This window comes from Petaurus breviceps, unplaced genomic scaffold (assembly GCF_028583685.1).
Source record: "Petaurus breviceps papuanus isolate PSGF00001 unplaced genomic scaffold, PetGlider_PUasm1.0 428, whole genome shotgun sequence".
In the NCBI taxonomy this organism is placed as follows: Eukaryota; Metazoa; Chordata; class Mammalia; order Diprotodontia; family Petauridae; genus Petaurus; species Petaurus breviceps.
The window spans coordinates 5,055,453-5,067,960 of NW_027186331.1; positions in this window are offsets into that span (position 1 = coordinate 5,055,453).

Genomic DNA, 12,508 nt, shown 5'->3' on the forward strand with positions numbered 1-12,508 from the left:
ACAATCAATTTGAAAACCAAGCCAATACAGGGGAATCTTTAATTGCCATTACTATCACAGATACCTAATCCCACCTTCCATACCCAGAGCGTTCCCCCCCCCCCCAACCCCCCCCCCCCAGTGGAAGCTCTTCCCTCTCCTGCTAGTCTGCCTCTGCAGAATCAGTGCCCTTCTGGAGACATGGTGCCTGCCCAGGACAGAGCAGAATGCCCCAGCTGTGCTCTGACTGGGCCGGGGCCAGCAGAACGAGCGCAGATTGCACCGCCTTTGCTCGGCAGGCATAGCCCGCTGTTGACTCCGAGCCTGCCTGCAGCCCGCTTCTTGGTTTTTTAAAAGGCCTTTTCCACGACACACCGTGTACTTAATGAAGGTTTTTTGAACCAAGCGCAAGATCTTGTGTTTTATCTTCCAAATTTCATCTTTCAGATTCACCCCGTGCTGCCTGCCAGCCTGGCAGGATCCTTCTGAATCCTGACTTTCACAATGCTAACAATGGTAATGATATCTGCAAGATACCTGTGTTCCCTCCTAAAATAGATATCTCCACACAGGTTGTTTAAAAAAGTAGATTTGGCTGACAAGGTGGTGGACTAGATGTTTTCTCCCATCTTCCTAACCTTTCAAACCTCTCCAAAATAGGAATTATGCAGTTTCAGCTGTCTCCAAGGTCTAAGCAAGAATCCTAGTGAGGTTCTAGATCAGCAAAAAAAAAAAAAAAAAGGCTTATCCCCAGCCCCTAACTTGTTCAATAACTCCATACCCTCCTCCCCCAACTACAGCCCACTAAGCCTACAGAATTGCACAAGCCCATTTAACAGGTTTTCAACAAAACACAATTCTACCACTAAGGACCAGAGAAAACCAAAGGACAGAAGCTTGCTTTAGTGGGGAAGGCAAAATGACAACACTCCGTCCTTCATTACAGCTCAGTCAGAGAACTGAGGAGGAGAAGGACCTGGGACAAGACATATACATGTGACTGAGGGAAAGAGCGAGATCCACCCCATACCATTTCTGTCCCCCTAGAAATCACGTGGGTATAGACATTGACACTTGATAAATGTGAATTGTCTGGTGTGGCTGAGATGACTTTGAAGTCCAGGGAAGTGGCACTCAAAGGGTAACATGGGACTTAAATTACCAAAAATCTCAAGAAAAATAAGGACCTTGAGTGTAAGCAAAGAAACTAACAAGGAAGATATTAATAATACAAGGGAATATTGCTTCCAGATCAGCCAAAAGAGTCCAGGCATCTATGAATATTTCAAGACATAGGAAAATTTATTAATACCTGATGAAGCCCAGAAACCTATGCATTCCTAAGGGAACATGGAACCACAGCAGGATGTTTTCAAACGTGTAATAAGAATTGTTAAAGCAGAATTTATGCCCTGCCTGGCAGAAATAATTGGCACAATGGAAAACTTGAATCCATGGTGGCAAGTTTCAATAAAGAAATGAAAGAGAAAATAACTGAGTGGGAATATAAATATACAGAAATGAAAGATAATCTGGAGAAGAGAAGCAAAAAAAAAAAATCAATTTGCCAAAAGAAAACAATCTATAAAAGCAAAACATTGATCTTGAAGACAATGCATAAATATAATTAAAAGGTTCTAGGTCTCTCAGAAGAACATGGCAGTAAAAAAAAAAAAGGACCCCATAATGCAAGAAATGATACAATAAAACTTTGTAGGACTTCTGAACACAGAAAACGAAGTTATCAATATTTATCAAGCGCCTACCATGTGCCAGGCACTGTGCTACGCCCTGGGAAAATAAAGAAAAACAGACAATCCCTGCCCTCTAGAAGCTCACAATCTAATGGGGGGAAACAACCCATAAAAAGAACCTGGAAAGAGGAGTAATGGTTAAAGAGAGGTGACGAATGGGGGGGAGGGGAACAGGGGAAAGGGAAGAGAAGAATTAAGTCCTGCATCCAGGGTAAGAAATGATTTGAGGAAGTGAGAGTTTCCCAGTTGATTTCATCTTGCTCATGAGGTCCAAGGAAGCAATGGGAAATCTAAGAAAGTAGACAGGTGGGAGATGATAAGGTGAATTCCCAGGATGCCCTCTTCAATCTCAGTATCTAGAAACAAAGTGCCAATTGAAGAAATCCAGGGATCTCCAGGAAAAAACAATTTATACCACAAAGTACAATTTGACCAAATTTAACAATTGCAACAGCAAACAATAAATCTTTCTAGTAACCAAGAGAAACACCTTCAGATACAAAGGAAAAGAAATTTAAATAACAAAACTATCCCATACCCATTAAAAACCTTAGGAGGGAATGGAATAATGTGTTTAAAGAACAAAGGCTATAACCTAAGGTGACCTATGCTGCAAACCCAAGCCTAACCATAATTTTTTTTAATGGATATTTGTAGCATTTCTAGAAAGAAAAAAAATCTTCTCAAAATACAAAAAGGGTAAACAAATGTATCAACCAAGAACAACAAAATATCAATAGACACCATTGAGAGATTTCTCTTTAAAAATTCTGAAGGATACAAATGTGAAAGCAAAAGCAAATAGATGCCCTGGTGGAGTAAAGCTTGAGGAGTGAACTAACCCAACTCACCGCCCCCCCTCCCCCCACCCCATACACTGCCTGCAGGTGAACCACTGATTTGTTTTTGTTTTTGTGGAACTAAATTCCAGAAAGGGAGGACACACACACACACACACACACACACACACAAACACACACACAGGTGAGAGGAGAGGAAGAGAATAAACTGGAAGATGTCATGTATGATGATAAAGTCAAAGGTTAATGATAAAGGGAAAATGACTCCTGGTCTGTCAGGAAGAAGAGAGCCCATAGGAGAATGAACTAGAAAGCAAAAGGAGGGATTGAAACAAGAGGAAAGAAAAGAGGAAATCTTGTTTCAGTCGTGGAAAAGAGTGTCATTCTCAAAGAGTACCGCCATGATGATCCCATGGGGAAAGAGATTCTATAAAGGGAGATGAAGACCTTACTGTGGGTATAAGCTGTAGGCTACTCATCCTACCCCAGGAAAAGGCAAATGGCAACTGATACCATGCAGAGTAGGAAAGCATGGACTCAGGAAGGAGAATGCATGGCCAATGGGGTAACAATGACTCTGAGAAGGGCAAAGTTAAACAAGGAACTACACAATCAGTGACAATGGGGAATTCCTGGCTTCTCTGTCATGTGGAGGAACTTATTTCTTAGAGGGGGGCACAAGGGGAAAGGGAGACTAGGGGCAAGATCCCCAAGGCAAAAAGGGCAGGGGTAGGAATGAGTATTTATATATGTGCCACACGCTGCTCTAAGTACTTCCCAAATATGATCTCAATAGCATTGAAGCTACATAGAAGACAGAAACCAAAATAGGCACTTCAAAAGTTTTCATCCCAAAGCAACACAGACACTGAAGAATAGAGTGTAAGGACCATGAATCAAAGAATTTTTTTTTAAAAAGCCTAAAGAAGACAGAAAGGGAAATAAATTACAAAGAGAATGAAAGAAAAGGGCACAGAAAGTTAAAAAACAATTCAAACTAACAAAAAAAAAAGGTGAAGAGAAAACCCGAAGATTTCCCTTGAATACTTAAGAGAAAAAAAGAGGACAAAAATGAAAGAACTGGATAAAAGGAAGAAAGAAAAAGATACTAATGAAGTTCAGCAAAATCTCCAAAGTAAAGAGAGTGGGGGAAGAAGAGGTGAGATGCATCTACTCTGCTTCCCTTTGAGGCACACAACACCCTCATGCTTCGTGGGGAGGGCACCTAATAGGAAGCAAACTTGTTTGTCTAAGCAAAAGGCAGACAAAAACCTGAGAAGTTCTAAGGATTTGAATATACCAGAAAATGCACAAGAGTGAATGAGCTCTTTGGATGCAAGCAAGATGAGATTTCAGCTCAAACCAAGAGAGAGATCCCATCTGGTCCCCAAAGCTCTCTCTCGAAAGTCTTTGGGGAGGTGGGCTGAACCTCAGGGACATCTTGTCTTCCCTTAAATGTCTGCGGTTCCCAGAATCTTTTCCTCTCATGTTTCTCTCTCTCAATCTCTGGAGCCCCAGGTGTCTCTCTCTGAAGAACCTGGAACATTTATACAAGTGCATGGTGTCTGGATATAATTAGCCTTCTCTCCACTAGAGGCACCTCTCCCCCACACATGCAGCTGCTCCTCCACTTGGGTGGGAACTGGGTTACATGTAATTCATCAATGCTGACAAAGAGCTGTTTTTATGTGGCATTAAGGTATTCCAATGCCCGGTACACATGTTAGCTCATCTGATCATCACATGCGTCCTGTAAGGGAGGTGTCATAATATCATCCCTTTTTACAAAGGAGAAAATGCAAACTCAGAGGGGCCATTCACATTAGCTGCTCCTGCCAGGTTCCTGGCAGCAGCAGATATACCCAGCATACAATACAATGGGGGTGGCTAGGGGGTGCCATAGTGCACAGAGTGCTGGGCCTGGAGTCAGGAAGATTCATCCTGAGTTCAAATCCAGCATTAGACCCTTACTAGCTGTGTGACCCTGGGCAAGTCACTTTACCCTGTTTGCCTCAGTTTCCTCATCTGTCAAATGAGCTGGAGAAGGAAATGGCAAACCACTCCAGTATCTCTGCCAAGAAAAGCCCAAATGGGGTTGTGGAGAGTCAGACAGGGGTGAAAAATGACCAGAAACACCGACAACATATGCCAGGCACTATTTTAAGCTCTGAAACTACAAGTGGCAAAGGATAGTCCCTCAAGGAGTTTACAATCTATTGGGGAGATAACATATGAACACATCTATACAAAGCAAATTAAGTAGGAAATCATGAACAGAGGAGAGGCACTAGAATTGAGAGAGTTTGGGAAAAGCTACTGTAGGAGACATTTTTCATAACTCGCTGGCCAAGATTATGGAATTCTAGATTCAGAGCTGGAAGGACCTTGCCCTCTCATTTTCCAGATTTGGAAACTGAGGCCCAGGGAAGTTAAATGATTTGTTGGTGTCAGTGTCAGGATTTGAACTCAAGAGGCAGGATTCTTTGCACTGTAACAAGATGCTTTCCAATTTCAGGAGGTGAGGAGCAAAGTAACCTGGGCTTGACTGGAGGAATTTTCCCTTTTTTTGCTCCTTGAGACTATGACCCATAGCAATATTTGCCAAGAGGTCCCTAGGGCTGCTGGCCTCTGTGATAACTGGTCGCTAGTCAGAGCATAGAAAGAAAGGGTAGAGAGATTTGAGACTTCAGGCCCTACCAGGAATGGCTTAAAGACAGTTTGTACTGAGAACTGGTTGTTAAATTTTCAACATGAGCATGTATGCCTCAGAAATTGGCAAAGGTTACAAGTCAGGGCTTCATTTACTGTTTTATGGGTTGTCTAGACTCAAGGAAGTGATGGAGGAAATGTTAAGAATGCTGATTAAAGTTTAAAATGTGTTATGTGTACTTTTATTATTTTGGCCAGAGAGCCTGTTGTTAAATATTTATCAGCACACTACTGGGCCTTGTTCACGATTGATTCTGCTGCTTTGGAGTTCTAATCATGTAAACAGAGGCCATATGGTGTAGAGGATAAAGTGCTGGGCTCAAGAGTGAAGAAAACCCAGCCTCCAACACTTACTAAAACTACTGAATCACCCATGTGCAGGACACAATCCCTTCCTCAAGGAGCTCACCATACAATGGGAGAGACAGTGTGTACCAACAAGACCTATCTAGAGTAAATTGGAGACTTTCTCACAGGAAAGAATTAGGATTCAGGGGAACCAGAAAAGGCTTTTGACAGAAGGCAGAATTTGAGCTGGAACTTGAAGCCAGAAAGAGGGGCTGAGGAGCAGGCTCAGTAGAACAAATAAAATTAGGAGACTGGGCCAGAGCATGTCTGCAGGGACCAGCGAGGAATCTCAGAAGCCTAGGATGTCAAGGAGAAGAGGGCAGACTCCAGTGCCAAAGGCTAGAGGCTCAGCAGTGAGCAATGGACCAAGTGAGGGTTTTCTGAGACCAAGGGATGCTGGGGGCAGGATGGACAGAGTTAAGAGAATGGGGATGACAGGGGGAACCATCTGCTGGAGATGACAGAAAGGTGCATGTAGAGGGGTGAGGAGAAGGGAATACTCTTCAACCAAGGCTGGAGAGAAGGAGAAAGTTGGTCTGTATCTGAAAGAGGTGAGATGAAGAAAAGGGGGAGGGGGACCTCTCCGCAAATGGCCTCAGTTCTTTTGGTGAGGTATGAGGCAAGGTCCTCAAGGTGGAGGGAGGGGTGTTGAAGAGAGACAAGGAGGTTTGGAAAAGCCTCTTTAGAGAGGCAGCAAATCTGTTTGGAAGGAGTAGAATGATTGCCTGACTGGAGTGAGGACCTGAGTGAGATTATTAGATGACAACATGTCTACATATCCAGTCAGCATCGTTCCTTGATGTTCATTGGCTCTGTCCAGCCATATGTGACCAAGAGTAAATGAGGGAACTGGGGTTTGGTGAGGTGTTATCAGTGATAGGACAAGGGGTCAAGGGACTCAGAGGTAAACGATAGTGTCAAGTTGACAGATCCCCCACCCCCTACTCTGTCACTTCCTTCAATCTCCTCCCAGCTCATTTACTATGTCTCCCCCACGTCCCCCCTATCCCAGAAAAAAATGAGGTCGAGGCTGGAGGCATGACCCATAATCCTTCCATCCCTGCTAACTATCATCCCAGCTCTCTTCTGCCCTTTGTGACTAGAGTCCTGGAAAAGCTGTCTACACTGGGGCCTCTACTCGCTTTTTTCTCTCCATAACCCCTGACAAGCCAGCTTCCGATCTTATTATTCCACCAAGATTGCTCTCTCCAAAGTAATCAGTGATCTCTTAGTTGCCAAGTCCAATGGCTTTTTCTCCATCCTCATTCTCCTTGGCCTCTCTGCAGTCTCTGACACTGTCCAGCGCTCTCTCCTGGCGGGTCCTCTCTTCTGAGCATTCAGGACACCATCTCTCTCGGTTCTCCTCCTCCAGCTCTTACCTTGGCTTCTTCTCTGCTTTGGTGCTGGACCCTCCTCCAGATCATGCCCTTTCACCACAGGTGTCCCCCAAGGCTCTGACTTGGCCCCCCTTCTCTCCTCCCTCTCTACTATTTCACTGGGTGATCTCATCAGCAAGCATGACCATCTCTACACTGACAGTCCCCAGATGTCTCTTCTGCCCCAGCCTCTGCTGACCTCCAATCTTGCATCTCCAACTGCCTCTCAGACATCTTAAGCTCAATATGGCTAAAGCCGAGCTCATGATCTTTCCCCCAAACCCCCCCTTCTTGTATCTTCCCTATTACTGGACAGGGTGCCAGTTTCCTCCCAATCCACCAGACTTCCATCTTGGAGGCTTTGCCATCTCTCACTCCCCATATCCAATCTGTGGCCAAAGCCTATTTAGTCCATCTAGGGGTGTAACCAACAAATTTTGGCGCGGGGGGGGGGGGGGGCTTCATCCTTGACCCATTCGGAACCTCCTATATACTCCAGGTTCAGGGTTTCTGGAAAACATGGCAACTCAAGAAGACAAGACAAGTTGGCTTCAGGATAAGAATCTCAGTCACCTGTTCAGTGTCTCTGGAATAAGCCCCTCTCTTATCTGCTGCTGCTGCTGCCACCACTTTAGTACAGGCCCTCATGACCTCAGGCCTTGATTATTACACAAGCCTGCTAGGAGTGGGGAGGGGGTCTGCCTTAGTCTCTCCCTACTCCAAGCTATCCTCCACTCAACCACTAAAGCAATATTTCTAAAGTACAGACCCATCCATGTCACTGCCCTACTCAATAAACCCCAGCAACTCCCTATTGCTTCCAGGATCAAATACAAAATGCTCTGCTTGGCATTCAAAGCCCTTCATAACCACTCCTCTCCTTTCCAGTCTTCTTACCCCTCACTCCCTGACTTTCTATCCCACCTCAATCCCTGGGAGGAGGGGGCTCATTCTTCGCTTCATTTCCATACAGCATTGTTCCCACCAAGTTCACCTTGTCTCAGGCTGGGTCCTGGAGGCCACTGCTTGCTCCTAAGGGCATTGATGTCTACAGCAAAACTTGGCTTCTGAGATGCTGAGACTCCCTGAGGAGAATTTCCCCAACCCTTTGAAACCCCCAAAGTCAGAGTCTCCAATCCCTTTGCCCAAGTAGAAAAGAACAAAGGCAGGGTGTAATGTAATGCCAAAAGAAAGGCAACTTCCCAAGGTTCAGAATACCAGCATAAGTGCTCTCCATTTTATTCAGTGACCAACCAAGAACAGAGAAGATCAAAACATGACATCATTCCAAATACAGCATTTACTAAGGGTGATTAAATAATCTCCAACTACGACCCCACCCCAGGACCTTCCAATCATTGAATCAATTACAAAGTCTCTGTTCTAAATACTTCTCCACCCCTAGGCTATACCTTAATTAAGTCCACCACAAAGCCCCTCTTCTCAAATGGAGATTAGTTTCCAAACATAAGGTCAAAAGTTCCCCACCCCTGGATCACAATTGAATCTACCCCAGAGTTACATCAAGTTTAAACACAGCACTTAATACCCAAATGGAGGTCTTTTCTTCATCTTGACACGAGGCAAGTTCTCAGCAATCTTAGTTCCTGGGGAGACAAGGCTTAGCAAGGCCATAAGATACATTGCCAATCCCTTCATGAATTTATCCTCTGTCTGTAGAACAGTCCTAGAACCCCTGAACACATTAGCAAAGCCCTCTCCCAGGATTTCTGTAAACATACAACAAGAAAATCCTTCTTCAGGGCTTCTGAACCAACAGAAAGGCTCCCAGACCCCTGCAACAACAGCACTGTCCTTCACCAGTGGACAGTATTCATTCTGTCTGCAGGACAGTCTCCAGACCCCTGCAACAACAGCACTGTCCTTCACCAGTGGACAGTATTCACTCTCTGTCTGCAGGACAGTCTCAGGGCTTCTTAGTGAACAGCCAGGTTCCAGGACTTCTTCAACAAAAGGACTGTCTTTCACCAGTGGACAAATCTGGCAAAACAACATCAAAACAGACAGACAAAGTACCAGCAAAACAGCCATGTCTCCTCAGTCCTTGGCAGCTCAGGGGGCAGGTCTCAAAAGTCCAGGGCAATTCAAAGCGGCCACCAGCAATTCTCTTAGTCTCTCTCTCTCCACGAGGTGCTGCTTCCAAAAAGATCTTCCGCCTCTCTCTTATCTCTCCAAATCTACGTCACCAGCTCCTCCCAGTTCAGGACTTTCTTTTCACATCAACAAGTCCATCCCACAGGTGGGATTAACAAGCTCTGGGTTTTAACACAATCAATTTGAAAACCAAGCCAATACAGGGGAATCTTTAATTGCCATTACTATCACACAGGGGTAAAGGTCAGAGGCCAGTTTCACAGGGTCACTGTCTGGCCCATGGGATACCATTAGTGGAGTCAAGTTGAGAGACATCAGCTATAGAGTATGAACAAAGTTCTGATTGCTGGGTCCTTTGGAAGGCAGCCCTCATCCTGGCTACACCACCAACTGCAAAGGTTTCTCCCAAATACGCGGTTAGCAGGTCAGAACCAGTTAGAGAATGTCTACACATGCTGAGGTGTCTGAGACCCTTCCCAGAGGCAGGCTCCCTGACCCTCCTCTGTGTGTGTGTGTGTGAATGCTGTCAGAAGGGCTCCTCATTTTACCAGGAAAGCAGTATTGTCAGAAGGTCTCAGTGAGGATCTGAAGGTGGGAGGAATGGAAAAGGAAAAAAGAGGGTGAAGTTGAGAGAAATTTTGCTAATTATGGACCAGGCATTCCAGGGGGCACCTATGCTGCAATTACTAACAACCTGCCTACACTAGGCAGATGGATATAAGACCCCTGGAAGTGGCAATTACAGTGACAACTACTTCCAGGTCCACCTTGCAGTCATTGTTGAGGGGAGATAGCAATGTGGAAAGGGGCCTACTTTCCTTGTCATCACAAGCAGTAAGGAGCTGCTGACCTGTTCTTTCCAAATGACTGATAAAAGCCCTAGAAACGGCAGCATCCCCTGGATCATAGGTCATGCTTCCAGCCTTAGCCTCATAGCCTGGGAAACAGTGCCTGTGGAGAAAAGGCCAGGCACTCTCACGTGTTCAGGGTGAACAGTGAGGCACCCTGAGGGAGTAATGGGGCAGGTGAGTTGGGCCATCGGGACCACCTTGGACACCATTTCCCATGTAGAGAGGACTGTCCCCCACATATTGCATGGGGGGGTTTGAAGAGAGGCAGAAGAGCCATCTCTAGCCTCTTCTCCTCCATATTTACCCAGGTCTGTCCCCTTCATGTAGTAGAGGGTATCATTATATGGCCCAAAGGGAGACAGAATACCTATCTCTAGCCTTTTCTCCCCTCACCCTTCTCCAAAGGAGACTCATTATTGCCAGGAGGGGAAACAGGAAGTTAGGTTGAGAGATGGCTGTCATTTTACTCTCAGAGAAAGGGGGTACAGAGCTAGAATCATGTCTCTCTGCTCCTTTAAATATTGTTAGTCTAAGGGATGTAATTTTCAGGTTCAATCTAACTTCTGATCATTGTTCATTATTAGAGCAAAACAATATTTATATTCAAGGGTTGACCCCTTTGCCACTGAATCCCAATTCCACAATAAAAACACATAGTACTTAAGCCAAGACATCCATTTATCAAATCAGAAGCAAACTAGACATCAGAAGCAGACGGAGGAGATGCTATACCAGACACTACAGCAAGAAGGAGCCCTCCCATCAGGAGCGAGGTAGCTCAGTTTGACCAAGGGACGGAATCTAAGATCTCACTCAAGGGGAGGCTCCCCAAAGTCTCTAGTACAGCAAGCTGGGGGTAGGATCCTGCTGGACACTGCCAGCACCTCTCGTGTTGGCTTCTTCTCAGTCTTTTCCTTCAGGAAGCTGAAGGGGAGTTGACATCTACCATCTTCTTCCTTGAAACTGGAAACCAGAAGCACCTGAAGTAACTTGAAGAAGACTTACCAAAAAGGATCAGGGTCCTGTCCCCACCAGGGTCAGAGTGGGGAGCGCTGATTGGCTTTGCCTGGCACCTCCAGCTGGGGCAACTTGCTTGGCACTCAGGAGAGATGACTGACCCTTTCTGCACAGGACTTGCTTCCTTGGAGGATGATTGGCTGGGCCAGGCTGAAAGCAGGAATGAATGGGGGTCCAAGGGATGCTGCCATACCTAAGGCTCCTGTGGCTCTCCTTTGAGAGACCATGGACAAGAAGGGTCAGGTAGGACAGCCATGGAAGGGTGGTGATCTGGTGAATGGAAGGGAGATCTCAGATCTATTTGAATAGAAATAAGACTTGTTCACATTCAAAGGTTTACAAGTGGAAAGATGGAAGCGGCCCTTAACCCAGTGGTGTAGAACTCAAATAGAACAGGAACCACTGAACCACCTAGGGGGAGGGGGGACAGCCTATTGACCTGAACATTATCTGTGTTGGATTAGAATTTTATTAAATATTTCCCAGTGACATTTTCACCAGATTCAGGCACAGTCCAACTTTATCATTCCACAGAGGAGGAAACTGAGGGAAAGAGAGGTTAAGTGATTTGGCCAGGCAGGATTTGAATTCGGGTTCTGTGACTCCAAAACCAGGGCTTGCCAGCCCCTCCCCCAATGCTTTTAGGCTTCAGCCTCCATGATGAGATGAAGACCTCCTGTGTGTCTCACAATTTCCTCCCATCTCCTTCATTTGTGTAATTGTGAGTATTCCTATTTTCCAAGGGTGTTTTATTGCAGATATTGTCAACATAAAAGCAGGGAAAGGGGAAGGAACTGAAGGGTTGGACAGCTCCAGCTGCCCCCTCGCCCCCATTTGCCCCATCCTTCCTTTCTGCCTCCTTTCCTTCCCTTTTTCTTGTCTGGATGCCTGTCTTTTCTGCTTTCCTAGTCCTAGAAACAGGTCCCTCCTCCACTTCCTCTGGCCTCCCCCTCCCCTCCTCCAGCCCTCCTACCCCAATCTCATCTAAGAAAGGGCACAGTTTCTGGCCCTTCTGTGGTGAAATGGAGACAGGGCTGTGTCCGGAAGACCCAGCTTCCCCTCAGACAGTATTTCCAAGCACTAGTCTGTGACCCTTGTCTCCTCTTCCTCTCTATCTTTCCTTTTCTTTCTTTCTTTCTCTCTTCCCTGCTCCCTCCTCCTCTCCCTCCCTCCTTCCTTCTCCCCTCCCCTTCTCCTCTCCCTCCTTTCTCCTATGTTCCTCCCCTCTTCTTTCCCTCCTTTTCTCTTTCCCCCTTTCCTCCTCCTCTCTCCCTCCCTACCTCTTTCCCTCTCTTCCTCTTCTCTCTCTTCTTCTCTGATTTCCTTTCCCCTCCCTTTCCCACTCCCTCTCCTCTCTCCCCCTCCCTCTCTCCTTTCCACCACTCCCCATTCTCCTGCTCTTCTCTCCCTCTCTTTCCTCCCCCCTCTCTCCCCCTCCCTTCCCCTCTTTCTCTCTTCCCCCTTTCTCCTCTCTTTCCCCTCCTCCTCTCTCCCCCATTCCTCCCCTTCTCTTCCTCTTCTCTCCCTCTCTCCCCTCCTCCCTCCCCCTCTCTCTTTCC